The 12,597-nt window shown below is 37.7% G+C and overlaps 1 pseudogene; it reads right to left on the bottom strand.

Moving 5' to 3' along the window:
- LOC137428602 (uncharacterized) overlaps positions 1-6,798 on the bottom strand; it is a 63,212-nt pseudogene extending 56,414 nt beyond the window's left edge.
- Positions 6,799-12,597: the final 5,799 nt, after the last annotated feature.

The raw sequence follows: 12,597 nt of genomic DNA on the forward strand, positions 1-12,597 counted from the left end.
AAACCTATAATGGAAAATAACATGAGCTCCTCTATTTCATTTAAAGGACAAGCTATGTTAATTAATAACTCCATTAAAGTAAATCTAACAAAAGTTTCTCCTCTACTCCCGGCAATTTACTCAAAGCTTGAAAAAGTGATTGATAAAAAAGCTTTGAAAATGAATGATAAGACCATCAACAATACTCGTGGAGAAATTGGTATTTACTTTAATAATCCAAAGGGTGTATATCTAAGTAAAATGAATAATGATGTTAATATTTCTGGTGAAATGTCATTTCGTTCTATGATAGTTTGAGATTATTTAAAGATAACTTTTGATATTAAAAATGTAGAGATTGAATTGAAAGAAAGTAATGAAAGAAAGTATATTGGTATAGATGGAACGGTTTTTTCTGCTAATTAAATATGAGTCAATATAAAGATTTTACTATTTCATTGAACCCCGACGATAGTATTTCATTGAACTCAGATGATAGTGATTCAGTGTGATCGTATGATGGTTATGAGACTAGCTTTATTGATGACTCAGATGTCTCTGATTGTGAGATTGATTCTGAAAATGACCCTGGTTCTGATACTGAGTGAAAAAGGCGTTTTAGTTTAAGTAAAGTTATATATATATATAAAAATGCCGGTATTAAAATTCGTTAAATTGAGTTTGGATGGAATGACCCCGACTAGAGGTAGTTTACTCTCGGCTGGGTTTGATCTATATAGTAGTATTAATACTAGTTTGAATCCCGGAGAGCACAAACTTGTTAATACAGATATTAAAATTGGGCTTCCTGTGGGCTGTTATGGTAGAATAGCAGGAAGATCAGGATTGACATTAAGGCATGGAATTCATATAATAGCCGGTGTTATAGATCGAGATTATACTGGTCCCATAGGAGCACTCCTGATTAATCTTGGAGAAGAGAAATTTACAATAAACAAGGGAGATAGAATTGCCCAATTGATTTGTGAAAAAAATGAACTTCCAGATCTCGTGGAATGTAGTGATTTAATTGAACTCGAACGATAGTGATTCAGTGTGCTCGTATAATAGTAGCTTTATTGATAACTCTGAGTATTCATGTGATAGTTATGACTCAGATGATTCTGAGTGAAAAAAGGTGTTTTAGTTTAAGTAAAGTTATATATATAAAACGAGCCAGGAGAAAAGGTGTTTTAGTTTAAGCACAGTGATATATATAAAACACCCCATTTTCTCACACTATAAATATGGTCTATTGTGATACTTGCGAGAAGGAAGTAAAATATTATAAACAACATATTCTCACCGCAAAACATATACGCAAGACACTACCTCCTGCTCCACCTAAAACAAAATATTGCAAGGACCGTAAAATATCAGTTCTCAAGAAGGGGTTTAAAGCACATCTTAAAACTAACAAACACTTGTCAAAATTGTTTACTATTAGGAACATTGATGGTGCTTACAAAGGACATATCAGGATTCGAATCTTTGACTTTGATCCTGCTGGCCCTGGCTCAATTGTTGAGGCTGTGGAGATCATCAAACCCTCTGTGAAAGATCTTATTGAAAAGTCTCTTATTGAGTTGAAATCAATCAAGTTCTATATGGGTATTAAAATGAAAGTCTCAAAACATGATCCAATCACAGGTGATTATTACAATGAAAAAGCTTACATGATAACAGACAATCACTTTATATCTACATATCGAGATTTTAAAACATCAGGAGTCTATGATGAACTGATTAAACAAGAACAAGAACTTGAGCATACTATTACTGGAAGTGGTTGGCATATAGATGAGATACTATTTATTGACATTCATATTCTTAAATCAGATCCCCTAAAAGCTTCTTCCTACATTGATTTACCGAGTGTTATCAAAAATAAAAAAGCAGTTATCAATATCATAAATGAAAAAGACAATAAATGTTTTCTCTGGTCTATTCTGGCACATTTACATCCACAAGATATTCATGCTGAAAGAGTATCTCATTATGAAAAATATGAGAATACATTAAATATGAAAGATCTAAAGTTTCCTATGGCTTTAAATGATATTCTTAAATTTGAAGAGATGAATAATTTATCAGTTAATGTTTATGGTCTAACAGAAACAAACAACATTGAGGTTTTAAAGCTTTCTGGGACTTGCCATCAAACTCATATTAATCTTCTACATTTTAATTCTGAGGAAAATTCCCATTACACATACATCAAAGACATCCCATTACACATACATTTGCTAATAAGACCACAAGTATGTAAAAGGACAAATAAAATATTTGTTTGTTTATGTTGTCTTTACTTTTTCCATTCACAAGAAAGATGGGATAAACACTCAGGGTATTGTGGTGAACATAAATCAACGGTAATCAATATACCTAAAAAAGGCTCAAATATCTCATTCAAAGATCCAAATAAAAAAATAAAACATCCATTTGTAATATATGCTGATTTTGAAAGTATTTTAGAAAAAATTGATACTGCTTCTCCAGACCCAAAAGAATCTTACGCAAATAAATATCAAAAACATACTCCTTGTGGTTTTTGCTATTATATCAAATCATCCGTTGGTGATGAATATAACAAGTTAGAGGTGTATAGAGGTCCAAATACCCCAGAGGAGTTTGTGAAATGACTAGAAAAAGACTGTGTTCGATTAACCAAGATAATGAGAGAAACCAATAAACCAATGACCTTGACGAGTGAAGAGAAAAGGAAATTTAGGCAGCCGAAGGCTGTCTGTCATATTTGTGAAAAGAAAATTGATAAAGGCCTAAAGGTTAGAGACCATTGTCATCTCACTGGTAAATATAGAGGTCCGGCTCATCAAAGTTGTAATATTAATTATAAACCACCCTCTTTCATTCCCGTCTTTCTTCACAACAATGCTAATTATGACACTCATCTATTTATCGAGGAACTCTCAAAGACTTCTGGAAGCATCTCAGCAATTCCAAACACGGATCAGAAATACATTTCATTCACAAAAACAATCTTTTTTAATATAGGATTTGATTATGAGAAAAATAAAAATACTTATGGTATAACTAATATTAGATTTCTTGACACATTTAAATTCATGGCACTTCCATTGAAAAAATTGGTAGAAAATCTTAAAGAGTTTCCTTGTCTTTCCGAATATTTTCCTGACAATGATTTGCTTACAAAAAAGGGAATTTATCCCTATGTCTATATGGATTCATTTGGGAGATTTAATGAAACACAACTTCCTTTAAAAGAAAATTTCTACAACAAATTAAACATTAAACATTTAAAAGAAAAAAATTATGCACATGCACAAAACGTTTGGAAAAAATATAACATCAAGCATCTTGGTGAGTATCACGATTTGTATCTCAAAACTGATGTGCTTTTATTGGCTGATGTGTTTGAAGCCTTTAGATCTGTTTGTCGCACCGGATATGGATTGGATCCTGCTCACTACTACACTGCTCCTGGATTGGCTTGGAGCGCGATGTTGAAAATGACTAAACAAGCTTTGGATTTAATAACCGATGTTAATATGCTCTTGATGATTGAGAAAGCAAAAAGAGGCGGAATTTCACAAGTATGCTCGAGTAGATATGCAAAAGCAAATAACAAACATCTTCCGAATTATGATTCAACGAAAGAGAGTTCTTACTTGATGTACTATGACGCGAACAACTTGTATGGCTGGGCAATGTCCCAGGCTCTTCCTTATGGAAAACTTAGATGGGTAAAGGAAAAGAATTTCAACAAAGTCTTTGAAAATCTATGTATATCTACACAAGCTGAATTAGATAAAGAAAAAGTTGGTTTTTATTTTGAAGTTGATTTGAAATATCCAAAGGAACTCCATAACCTACATAATGATCTTCCATTTGCTTGTGAAAAGGAAAGTCCAAAGAAAGATGGTTGAGTGATTATCAAAAATCGTTCAATATAAAGGGTAAATCCTGTCCTGGCGTTGGCTTAGCGGCTTGGGTGCCAGCTTAGGATCCTAGGATCCTGGGTTCGAATCCCGGTCGATCACTGAATTAACGCCAGGGGGGTTGACTCAGCCTGTCATCCTTCCGATGTCAGCTAATTGAGTACCAGTTCACTGGTAATTCCCTGTTTGTTGTAAAAGGCGACAAACAGAGTTGGCGGCAGGAAGGGCATCCGGCCGTAAAACATTGCTTCAAAAGGGGGACCGAAAAACAACAACAACCACGGTGCCCGAAAAAGGCCAACCCCCGCTTGCGGGGAAAAATGGCCTCTAAAGGTTTAAAAAAAAAATTTTTTATGAAGGGTAAATCAACAGAGAAACTTCTTACTACACTTTATGATAAGAAAAATTATGTTCTTCACCAAAGAAACCTAAGACAATGTCTTTCAGAAGGTCTTAGAGTAGAGAAGATACATAGGATTCTCAAGTTCAATCAGTCATTGGATAAAAAAGTACATTGATTTTAACACAAAATATAGGATTGAATCAAAGAATGATTTTGAGAAAGACTTTTATAAGTTGATGATTAATTCCGTATTCGGCCGCACGATGATGAACGTGAGGAAAAGGAAAAATATCAGACTATCAACATCTTGGGACCAAGCACAAAAATGAATTAATAGACCGAGTTTTAAAAGAGCCGAGGTCTTTACTGAGACTTTTTGTGTGATCCATTTGGATAAAGAGAGTATTGAAATGGACCAACCTATTTATATTGGAACATCAATTCTTGATTTGTCAAAGTCATTAATGTATGATTACTTTTATAATAATCTAAAATCAAAGTATAAGGATAATGTGTCATTGTTGTATATGGATACAGATAGCTTTATTTTGAAAATTAAGATGGATGATGTTTATTCAGACATGAAAAAGGACATTAATACCTAAGACACGAGTAATTATAGTGAAGAGAGTGAGTTGTTCTCTTCTAAAAATAAAAAGGTAATTGGTAAGTTTAAGGATGAATTTGGAGGAAGGGTTATGAGTGAATTTGTTGGGTTGCGATCCAAGGCTTATGCTTATAAATACATTGAAAAGACTGTTGTGATAGAGGGAAAGAGGCTTAAGGGTATCAAAAAGAGTGTTATAAAGGAGACAATAAAATTTGAAAATTATTATGATTGTTTAACAAAAAAGAAAGAAGCGTTTAGAAAGATTAATGGAATAAGAAGTTATAAACATCAATTATATTTGGAAGAGGTGAATAAAAAAGCATTGGGGGCTTTTGATGATAAGAGGTTTATTTTAGAAAATGGAATTGATAGTCTCTCTTATGGTAATATACTTATATGGGGTTAGGGATTTTAATGTTATAGAACCAAACTCAAACATATACTTTGCCTATGCGGTGATGAGAGTTGTAGTATTACTACACACAAACAAATATTCGTAGGGTCGATGTTTGAGTGGTATCCAGAAGGATCGCATAAAAATCTCATAAGGCGAGAAGGTCTAATGAACAACATTAAGGACAGGTTCGAAAATTTACTATTCTCTTAAAGGTGTATGCATAAAGAACAGGGTGAGAGAGAGTAACATGGAAATTCCCTATCTACTGTCCTAGGATCAACATTAAGGGTAGAAGGATCATCGTTTGAGTGGTCTAATAAACAACATAAAGATCAGGGTGAGAGAGAATAACATGTAAATTCCCTATCTACTGTCCTAGGATCAACATTAAGGGTAGAAGGATCATTGTTTGAGTGGTCTAATAAACAACATAAAGATCAGGGTGAGAGAGATTAACATGTAAATTCCCTATCTACTGTCCTAGGATCAACATTAGGAGAGGAAAAATGAAAATTAACATGTAAGTTAATGGGGGGGACAATGAGGGTGGGAGAAATTAACATGTAAGTGAATGGGAGAAGAGGCGTTTTTGGTGTAGTAATAACTTAAAAAATGAGGGTGAGAGGAAAAAATTGAACATGTAAATAGATAGGGGGTGGAGAAATAGGGGTGTTTATGGGAAAGGTAAATTAACATGTAAATCAATAAAAGTATGAGAGTGGGAGAGAGATTAACATGTTAATTCCCTATCTACTGTCCTCGGATCAACATTATTACACTACTCATGAACATTGCATTGAACCAATACACTGCCCGACAGTCGCTCGTAAAGAAATTATGACTGCGCCCTGATTAGCATCAACCAGAAACTTCAATTGGCAAAACAAACAAACATGGCGTTCTCATTTTATCATAAAAAAATAACTAAAAAGAACTACAACATGAAGATTGTTGTCGTTCAAACCTTTGTCGAACGAGGAAGGCAGGTCCAGCCACTCGGACTCCACCTTCACAGCCACAATAAAATCTGAAAATAAAACATCACACTCGATCTCAATTTTAAGGAACATTTCTAAACAAAGTCATTATCAGAATATTGTATAGAAAGTCTACACCCCCCTTTCAAAGTTTTTCACCTTATGTTGCCCTTTAGCCTGGGATTAAATTGCATTAAATCAGATGTTTTCCAATTTATTTACATATCGCAACCCACAACTTCCAAGTGAAAAACAAATTATGCAAATTTCAGAAAATTAATTAAAAAATACAAAACTAAAATATCTTAGTTGGATACGTATCCACCCCCCATATAATAGCAATTATAAATTAGCTCACGTGTAACCAAGCACCTTCAAAATCACACACCAAGTTCATAAGTCTCCACCTGTGTTAAATTGTAGTGATTCTGATTATTTCAGCATCGCGGGAAGGGGAGGTCTCTTGCGGGGCAAGCTCGAGAACGCACGTCCGAGTCGGCGCTGCTCTGTCTGTGCCGGTATCTTGTATCCCGTCAGGTCTGACTTTCCGTGATCCCTTGTTTATTAGTCATCTTAGCTTGTCGGAGTGTCGTGCGGGGCGTGGAAGTAAAATTTAACACTTACATTTGGACACGCACCCACACATACACACACTTTGTTTTATATATTATGCTTGCATGATTATACATACAAGCATGACCGGGCACGCTCTGCACGCCTCACCACACGTCGTTTCAGAGGGGTCGGCATCTTTGACCATTTCGGTGTCTTTTGGGTTTCATGCTGTTTTGGGCCTTCAGGGTCTTTTGGATCCTCTGGGCCTTCAAGGGTATTTTGGGTCTTTGAGGTGTTTTGGGTCTTCAGGGTATTTGGTGTCTTCAGGGTCTTAAGGGTCTTTGGTGTCTTTTTGGTCTTTGGGGTATTTTGGGTCTTCTGGGTCTTTTTGGTCTCGGGGTCTTTTTGGTCTTTGGGGTGTTTTGGGTCTTCAGGGGTGTTTTGGGTCTTCAGGGGTGTTTTCAGTCTTCGGGGTGTTTTGGGTCTTCAGGGTGTTTTGGGTGTTCGGGGTGTTTTGGGTGTTTTGGGTGTTCGGGGTCTTTTGGGTGTTCGGGGTCTTTTGGGAATTCGGGGTGTTTTGGGTCTTCGGGGTGTTTTGGGTCTTCGGGGTGTTTTGGGTCTTCGGGGTGTTTTGGGTCTTCGGGGTGTTTTGGGTCTTCGGGGTGTTTTGGGTCTTTGGGGTGTTTTGGGTCTTCTGGGTATTCAGGGTCTTTGGGTATTCAGGGTCTTTGGTTATTCAGGGTATTTTTGAGCCTCAGGGCCTTGAAGGGTATTTTGGGTCTTCAGGGGTCTTGGTGGTCTGAAGGATCTTGGGGGAATTAAAGGGTCATCAAAGGTCTGAGGGGTCTCAGCAGTCTTAACGCAATTAAGAGGGTTAATCAAGAGGGTGGTAATTTTATTTGAAGAAGAAGAAGACGTTTTCTTCGCCGATAAACATACATACATAGCGACATAACCATATACATTTGCTCTTTTATAACAAAAAGAAGATACACACGACTGGATGCGAGGATGTTGCAAAATAAATACGATTTAAGTCGTCAATCACATGGTGAAAGTTATAATGTGGTAGAAACTACACTGTGTTAAACTTAATTAAACGGTTCAGTGCAGTGTTGAGAACAGCCATGCCATGATGGGGAGGTGGGGGGAAGCCAGCCGGCTCTCCCGCGTCAAACATTTGTGGAAGGATGTGTGGAGTTGGTTTATGGTCACAACAACCCTTGTCCTGTATTGAGAAATGAAAACATCTTGTCGGGGTGACGTCGTTTTATGAGTAATATTGTTACGTTTGTGGGACTGTCAATCGTTTACAAAGCAAGCATAGACGACGATCCATGTTGTTTTGGGTGGATTGTGCAAAAAATGCCAGGTCAACTGTGGATCCCAAATAGGACCTTTTCTTATTTATTTTTACTTTTTCTAAAAATTTACCCCATATCCATTCCCTTTACACCACGTGATTTTGACTGTTGGTGGTGGAACACAAAAACAGCTTTGGAAAGGCTTCAACTCTTTTTCTTTGAAGCAAGAACGTGTGGGCGGCATTAGGAAGAAGAAGAAGAAGAAGAGCGACTCTTGGCGGCACGTTAAAAAGAGAATCCTTGCTCGTGGCGTGAACGGCTTGAGCATGTTGGTGTGAGGGACTGGATCTCTACGAACGTTCTGAAGGATTCAGTGTGCAAGAAGCAGGTGGACAAAAAGGAAAAGGGGTATTCCGTGGAAAAAGGCACTTCTTTGGGTTGCTGCGGGGAAAATCGGTGCCTCATGCTGTGAACGGGCTCGACGTGTGCTTTCCGAGGGAGTCGAACTCGATGAACTTCCTGAGCTGAGGGATTTCATGTGTTGCATGAAGGAGGTTGGAGAAAGGAAAAGGCTCAAAGGAGAAAGGAATCGCAGAGCGTGATGACTGGTCCATTCAAATTGTTCCCACCAAGCCCCGCTCTGACGAGCATCGATGAATCTGACCTTCAAACAGGACTGAACCCCATTCCATTCCCATCCTCATACACACACAACAACATGCATTTTTAGGCCATTTTCCCTGCTAGAGCGGGGGTTAGCCTTGTGGTCCCCATGACAATCTTCTCCATTTTGCCATATTTTCTGCATCGCCCCTTGTTAACCCCCTTGCCCGCATTTCTTCTTCCACCATCTTTAGCCAAGTCTTTCGCGGTCTTCCCCGTCCTCTACTTCCTTCTACATTAATTTCCATCACTCTTCTCAACCAGTCACTTTCATCCTTCCTCAACAAATGACCAAACCATCTAAACCTGTTCCTCGTCACAGCATCAATCACAGGCTCGATTCCCATCATCTTTCGCAATTCATCATTTGTCTTCCTCTCTCTCAACGATACCCCGCACATCCACCGAACCATTCGCATTTCCACCCTTTCCAGCCTTTGTTGCTGCTCTTCGTTCATTACCCATGTCTCGCTGCCATAAATCATAACACTTCTCACACATGCAACAGACACCTTTCCCTTCAGCTTCAACGACACTCCCCTCCTCATCAGCACGCCAGTCAGTTCCCGAAACTTCTTCCATGCACATCTCACTCTAGCAAGCGTTGCCAAGTCTGATCCACCTTATCCATTCAGCATGTCCCCGAGGTAGCAAAATGTTTTCACACCTTCCAGCTTCACGCCATCTCCAAGATCCAACTCAACATTTCCTCCATCTGCAGCTCCCTCTGTGCACACCTTACATTTGAATGTAGCTGCCACACTGGTTAATGACCCTCTCAGACCACTGCATTTTTGATGAACCCACTCAGCGCACATTGTACATTGAATGGAGTTCACTACGATACCCTTCCTGCACACAGCACATGGCCACTTCCCAGTTCTTTCCACCTCACCACATGCTTTACCACTTGCCATCACCTTCGTCTTTCCGATATTCACCTTCAGACCTTTTGTCTCCATACATTCCTTCCACTTGTTCATCTTTTCCTTCAGTCCATCCATACTTTCCGCAATCAACACCAGATCATCTGCATACAACAACTCCCATGGTAAACCCTCCTTTACGTTCTGAGCCAGCACCTCCATCACAGCTACAAATAGTAGTGGACTTAGTACCGACCCCTGATGCACTCCCACCTTCACCTCAAACTCACCATGGTTCCCATCCTTCGTCCTTACAGCTGTGCGCGCTCTTTTGTACATTGCCATCAGTAGATGATTAATGTTGTTCCTGGGACAACCCCAAATCTGCATTCACTTACATGTTAATTTTCCTCTCACCCTCATTTCCCCTAAACACCTCTATTTCTCCCACCCTGTTCTTTACGAACCTTTTGGCCTTTTGACATACTAGCTATAGCACCTACTCTCACCCTCTTAATATCCCTAGTAGACCACTCAAACAATAAGCCTACAAATATTTGTTTCTGTGTGGGCAATAATTTAATTCTCTTTCCACTACCATCACCATCTAATATATTAACAAAGTATATGTTTGAGTTTGGTTTTTTAATCAAGATATTTTAACTGAGCTAAAATAAAATGGTAAACCTCCCTTAATGTTCTTGTTTGAGTGCCTCCAGTGCCACACACTTTTTGGTTGGCTCTGTCCACTTTTTGCTAAGCTCCGCCCACTTTTTGTTAAGCTCCGCCCACTTTTGTGAAACTCGACCCACTTTTTACTAGGCCCCGCCCACTTTTTGGTAAGCACCGCCCACTTTTACTAAGTCCCGCCCACTTTTTGTTAAACCCAAGCCACTTTTGTTAAACCCTGCCCACTTTTACTAAGCGCCGCCCACTTTTTGTTAAACCCAATCCACTTTTGTTAAACCCTGCCCACTTTTGCTAAACCCCACCCACTTTGTTAAGTCCCACCCACTTTATAAACTCTCCAGCATTGTATCATTTACAGTTAAGACATAACATCATTTTCAGGGAATTTCCATCACATCATTTCCAGTTAAGACATGTCCAGGTTTGCCCAGGGAATTTCCACAGGAAATGACACACACCCAGCCCTTCTTATAAAAGGCACCGACCACACAGGCTTTTTTAAACACGCTTTCTGCTTCACTTGAGAATGGACTACTGTGCTGAAATGGAATGGGATAACTTTGCCATTCCTTGGAGTCCTGCTACCTGTGTGGAGCTCAACCTTCAGATTGATGAACTGGACTCGAACCTCTTATCAATGGAGGTAAGTTTATTTATTTATTTAATTATTTATTTAATTTAATTTTTTTGTTTTTTTTCGATAAGACTCGTGTAAGAGTTAGCAAAGTTTCTTTTAATATTCACAGAGCTTGATTTATATAAATAATAATATTGTATTAAATTAATACATTGTTATTTTCTCTCACAGGAAATTGTATCTGAGATACGAAATGAAAATACTGCTTTTAACACAACTTGGGATGAAGTTATTTTTTTGTTTGAAGAGATTTTGAACAACCAAGACCCACAGAACGAGTTCTACCATGATGGCCCAGCCAAAGAGTTATACCTTGGAGATCCACAAAATCCTGAAAAAGAGTTCTACCATGATGATACTTATTGTGAGTTATCAAAACAAAACCCACTGAACAAGTTCCACCCCGATGAGCCAGAATACAAGTTATACATTGGAGACCCACAAATTTATGAAAATTGGGAAACGGGAATTCTCCCTGATGGTCCGCAGTTATACTATGTGAGACTCATCACAGAAACCCTAAAAAATTGGAAAGGAGAGTTCTCCCTGATGGTCCGCAGTTATACTATGTGAGACTCATCACAGAAAGCCTAAAAATTGGGAAAGGAGAGTTCTCCCTGATGGTCCGCAGTTATACTGTGTGAGACTCATCACAGAAACCCTAAAAAATTGGGAAACGGGAGTTCTCCCTGATGGTCCGCAGTTATACTATGTGAGACTTATCACGGAAACCCCCAATATTTCTGAAAATTGTGGTTCTACCTTGGAGACTTGGAAAGATGGTTATATTTTTGGAAACTCGGAATGGGGGTTTTGTTTTGATGACTCGGAATGTGATACCTATCTTGGAGGCTCAACAGGGATGTGGTTATACCTTGGGAACTTGGAAAGTTGGTTTTATTTTGGAGACTCTACCTACGGGGTCCATCTTGGAGACTCTTTGGGTTCTAAAGCAATGAACAATGTTCTTTGTTTAATGACGTCTGATTTAAGGTAAGTTTGGTTAATTAAAAATCAATTAAATTATATATGTTATTTAATTCAATATTAGATAAGTAATATGTAAATATGTATGTATGTATATATATATATATATATATATATATGTATGTATATATATATATATATATATATATATGTATATATATATATATATATATATATATATATATATATATATATATATATATTATATTATATTATATATATATATATATATATATATATATATATATATATATATATATATATATATATATATATCGATATATATATATATACATACATTTCAGCAATATCAAGAAAATTCGGGGAAGAAAATGCTGGAAAATTCTTTCTTCCCATTTCTACCTCTTCAAACTTGAAAACCTTGCAAGACAGAATTGGCAGAAGAGGGGAAAAAAAGATTATGTTGGGGTTGGGGTTGGGATTTTGAATGTAAGGGTTAGGGATGGAGTTGGGTTAGGGATGGGTTGGGTTAGGGATGGGGTTGGGTTAGGGTTGGGATTTTGAATGTGAGGGTTAGGGATGGGTTGGGTAAGGGATGCGGTTGGGTTCGGGATGGGGTTGGGTTAGGGTTCTGGATGTGAGGTGAATTTTTGAATGAATGTCATACCTCACAGACTCATTTATCTTATATTATCATTGGATTGTTTA

The sequence above is a fragment of the Myxine glutinosa genome, chromosome 5 (assembly GCF_964187855.1).
Source record: "Myxine glutinosa chromosome 5, kmMyxGlut1.1, whole genome shotgun sequence".
Lineage (NCBI taxonomy): Eukaryota > Metazoa > Chordata > Myxini > Myxiniformes > Myxinidae > Myxine > Myxine glutinosa.